Source organism: Elephantulus edwardii, unplaced genomic scaffold, assembly GCF_000299155.1.
Source record: "Elephantulus edwardii isolate Elephantulus edwardi_28Jun2011 unplaced genomic scaffold, EleEdw1.0 scaffold00128, whole genome shotgun sequence".
Taxonomy (NCBI): Eukaryota; Metazoa; Chordata; class Mammalia; order Macroscelidea; family Macroscelididae; genus Elephantulus; species Elephantulus edwardii.
In genome coordinates this window covers 10,182,410-10,187,515 of record NW_006399878.1, presented here as the reverse complement: position 1 = coordinate 10,187,515, position 5,106 = coordinate 10,182,410, and the positions used below count along the sequence as shown (strand labels likewise).

Here is a 5,106-nt window from a genome sequence, read left to right as displayed (position 1 = left end):
CACAGGACAGAGCAGAGTTTAGGGCTGTTGTACATAGGGTTGCTATGAGTCGCAAGCGACTCGATGGCACATAACAACAACAACAACAACAACAACATATGTAGTATATTTTTGTTTCCTATACCCAGGTTTAAAGTTAAGGGCTTAAATGTGTTTGACATATTTAAACCGAATTCCCAGAGAAGATGATAAATGTGATTATAGATGATGTAATAAACTAGTCATAGGGTAACGTGACCTGTTTGCCATAGTATTCTCTAACCTGTTCCCTGAAAACAAGTACATTCTGTGTTTTCTCCTCTCATAGTTCTTTCTTTTCTAGTATACTGAATATTGTCATCTCTTATTTCTTTCTGGCATTAGTCAGGTTGCAGTAACAGAAACTATCTTAGCTATTTTAAGCAGAAAGGAATTTAATATGGGAATTATGTTCTCAGCAGCAGGTTAGAGGGGATGCAGGTGAGGATCCAGGCTGGGCCTTGAGTGATGCCTCCCAGATAACATTGCTGACCAGCTGTCACAATTGCTGCCGTCTCTGTCACAGTCTAGAGGCCAGGAGTTTGAGCCACCACGTGAGCTGCTGTCATCAAGGACGCCTTGTCTGACTGTGTTCCAAGGATCAGAGAAGCAGCTGCAAATACCTCTCTGTACCTTATAAAGCTTGCAAATGCAGACTGCTACTAACACTGAAAACACTAGTCCATACATACACCTTCTTGAAATACCTTCTGTCTCACTTCTCATCCAGTTCATCTCATAGAAAACTAAGTCTGTGCTGTGTACTTTAGCTGCAGAGGACTCTGGGAAGTATAATTTATAGCTTTCCAACCTCAGGTAGAGGAATGCACACTGAATGGGATTGAAGTGGATTCTAAGTGAAACTCCATCATGTCTAGGATTTGCTGCATCAGAGACTCAGCTCGAATACTTAATTCACAGCAGGTAGAGATTAATTTGGAAATCGATGTATAAAAATAAAAAGATTGAATTGCTAACTGTTTTCCACTTAAAACAGATGGATATTATCATTATTACAGCTAAAATTGCTAGAAATAGCATCAAGCAAATAAATTACTAAAAATTACCATCTTCTGCCTCTGCATGTGGTGCCATTTGAATGTGACATAATATTCCTTTGGTTCGTTTTAGCAAGCAAGGTGAAATAACAGAAAGATTATTTAAGGAAAAAGATTCTTCCAACCAAAGTGCCAGGTAGCGGGCCAATTTCATGGAGCAAAACACACAAAAAAGAATGTCGTGTCTATCAGAGAAATCATAGTTACTGGCTGGCTGTTTCATTCTTTGGAAGAATTGACTGTGTCTGTTTCTATTGAACATTTCTTTGCTCTGTGACACTCTTTTTCAAGGTGTACAAATGTAGAAATAACCTGTTTACCGTGAATGACCGAAGAGTATGCTTGGATTAATTAGCTAATATACTAGTCCCTGTCGCATTTCCTTTTGGTAAACTATTAAAGTAGATATGATACATCGCTCTTATTCCTAACTAATAAATCAGCAGTTTATTTTTAGTCTGTAATTACCTCAGAACATCGAGCTGTGAGTCTTGATTATTGAATTAAATCATTACATACTTTCCTTCTGATTTAGAAATGAGTAACTGAACTGATGTTATTTTCAGTGTATCCATTTATTGGATATATTTTTAATTGATTTTTATGTGTCAAAAGGGGACCATGCATTCAAACATCTTCCCTGATGAATCATGAAAGTATTTACATGCAAAATTGCCGGTGTTGCCTCAGGAACATCACATTGTAACATGAATATGCTCTTTTTGAGACCAAGAGTTTGACCCTCAATTAATCAGAAATAAAGATATTAAAATAAAAGCATCACTCTTGCTTTGTAAATGCAGCTTGAAGACTGTAGGCTCTCATCACGGAATCCTTCCAGATTGTTGTTCCTGATATATCTTGTGCCAGATTGTATAATCTTGTACCAGATTGTTGTACCTGTATAGTAGAGTGAGAAATTGTTGGAATCTAATGTTCTGTTAGTATTTGGTTAATTGTAAGGGAACTCATCAATTCTATTACGTGTTCTATGGCATAGTAAAGTGTACATGATCTATTTCTCATTTCTTCCACCACCACTGTCCCCCCACAGATTTATTTCTCTTTCATCATATTTGAGTCAACCAGGGTAGATGAGAAACCTGGATCCTCCTCCATCGCAGTTCTCGTCCATCCCAAATATATGGAGCTTAGTAGAAAGTGAAGTTATAGGATGCAATTCCTTTCAATGAACTGAAAGTCAAAGTAATCTTAGAAATATCTTATAAAATTGTTGTTGTTTATGTACCATCGAGTTGGAACTGGCTCATAGCTGACCCCTCCAGCAGGGTCTCAGAGGCAGTAAATCATACAGGAGGAGATTGCCCATCCTTCTCCCATGGAGCAGCTGATGAATTCTGTCTGCCTTTATGTTGGCAATGCAACTCCTTACCACTAAGCCACTGGAGCTGTGTGTCTGATAAAGTCATGTTGTGTTGTTGTTATGTGCCATCAAGTTGCATGTGACTCATAGTGACCCTATGTACAAGAGCCCTAAACCCTGCTCTATCCTGTGTCACTGTCACTGACATACCTACTCCCATTACCCAATCACTAAATCGATTGATCTCACAGAAGGTCTTCCCCTCTTGTGCTGTCCCTCTATCCTCCCAAACATGATGTCCCTCTCCAAGGACTGGTCCCTCATTGCAGCATACCTAAAGTATGTCAGACGAAGCTTCAGAATCCTGCCTCCGGGGAGCAGCTGGTTTCACCCCCTCCAGGACAAACTTGTTTGTGCTCCTGACAGTCCATGGTATATCCAATCCTCTTCTCCAGCATCAGAGCTCAAAGGCATCACTTCTCTTTCTATTGTCTGTAGTCACTGTCCAGTTCTCTTGATGCATAGCACACAATTTTGAAGACTATAGCCTGGATCAGGCGCACCTTAGTCTCCAGCCTGGCGTTGTTACTCTTCAGTACTCTGGAGAGCTCCCTAATAGCTGACTTTCCCAATACAATTCGTCTTAATTTCCTGGCTGCTGGTGCTAAGAGTGCTGATTGGACAGCCAGGCTAAAACTAAAACGAAACAATCTAAATCTAACAAACTAAAACAGTTAACAATCTCAATCTCTTTACCATCCATAATGATGCCACCAATTTGCCCAGTGGTAAGAATCCTTGTTTTCTTGATGTTGAGCTTCAATCCATATTGAAGACTGCAGTCCTTGACTTTCTGCAGCAAGTGTTTCATGCCCTCCTTAGTTTCAGCAAGCAGGATTGTGTCATCTGCATGTTGTTGATGAACTTTCGTGCAATCCTGATGCCACATTCCTCCTCTTATAGCCCAGCATCCCGGATGGTCTGTTCTACATATAGATTGAAAAGGTATGGAGACAGAATACATCCCTGGGAGACACACTTCCCAGTTTTGAACCATGCAGTGTCTCCTTCCTTTGTTCTGACAACTGCCTCTCGGTCCAGATATAGGTTTTTCTTAAGTACAATCAAGTGTTCTGGGATTCCTATTCTTCTCAGAGTCAACCACACTTTGTTGTGATCCACACAGTCAAAAGCCTTTACATAGTCAGTGAAGCACAGATAGACATTCCTCTGGTATTCTCTGCTTTCAGCCAAGATCCATCTAATATTAGCTATAATATCCCTAGTACCACGACCTCTTCTAAACCCAGCCTGCACATCTGGCAGTTCTCTGTTGACGTGTTGCACCATTCATTTTTGGATAAAGTAGAACATCCAAATCTGAAGTCTAAATGTGCCAAATTGAAGGGTGTTTGGGTAAGAGAGAGCAAGCTTATATCTATATCAATATCGATATAGATATAGATGATATAGAGATAGACAGAGACAGAGATAGATATAGGTATATAGAACTTTATTTTTTTCTTGTTTACTTACAAATTTCATGTACATTGTTTTTCACCCCCAATCTTTCACATTTCATTAACCTACCCCATCAAATTGTGCAACCCGTACCCATCGTCACTCATGTTTCTCCCCTCCCCCTTTAGATCTTCATACATGTTTTACTAGTTATCTATTTCTATAATAGTGGTCTTATATAGCAGTCTTATGGGATTGAGTTAGTTCACTTATTTTTAAAAGCAAAATTGGAGGAGAATCAAGGAGGGCTAGTATTTGTACATCTTTGAATGATTTGATTTTGATTACTTGTAAATTAAATAAGTCAATATTAACAACCTGCTTTCTTCCAGGATTGGTACCAGGTGCTACAGATGTATGGATTTGCCCTTGAACAGCTGACTCTCTGGGGGCGGGAGGTCATCAAATCCATAACAATACGAGGTTAGGCTAAGATGATACTTTTATTATGAGTTAGAAAAAACACTGGCTTCCCAGAGGAAAGTGATCTGTTCTCTCAAGCAAGATGAAAGGTAGAGCTAATTGAAACAAAAATGTATTTCTGACTTTAAAAACTATCTACTGTTTTTCCCAAGGGGGAAACAAATCTCAACAACAAAAATACCTGAGAAAGGCAAAATGGGGCAACTACCTAGGACTTTCTTTTGACTGCTCCCTTTAACTCACAAAAAATGAAATAAATGACCTTGTCAAACATTAAAAAGTTTTTGTTTTTAAGGAAATATTCTATTTATTAAAACAAATGAGATAAAAGGGTGATTGTCAGGATGATTCTAATTCATGATCATCACTTATGGACAGAGCAGGACCACCTCCGTAGGGTTTTTAAGACTGTGACCTTCAGCAGCAGACTGCCAGGCCTTTCTTCTGAGGTGCTTCTGTGTAGACTCAAAATTCCAACTTTGTGGCTCGTAGTTAAGCACTTTACTGATTTGTACCACCCAGGGACTTCTTGTAAGAAAAGAAAGCTGCATTTTGATACTTAGGCCAAGATTCAGAAAGCAATCAGTAATCTTCTGATAGTTATGAGGACTTATAACATTCCTTAAGCACTGAGTTTATAATTAGAGTAATTTGAGAAAATTAAAGCACATTCTGTATGTTAAGAAATTTTCAAATGGAGAGAACAGCAATCAGTTATGCAATGATGAAATTAAATCTGAGATGGCGGACTTTTTTTTTTGT

At 38.8% G+C, this 5,106-nt stretch overlaps 1 pseudogene; it reads left to right on the top strand.

Annotated features, from left to right (window-relative positions):
- The window catches only part of LOC102871795, a 31,012-nt pseudogene that overhangs the window by 13,894 nt on the left and 12,012 nt on the right, over positions 1-5,106 (top strand).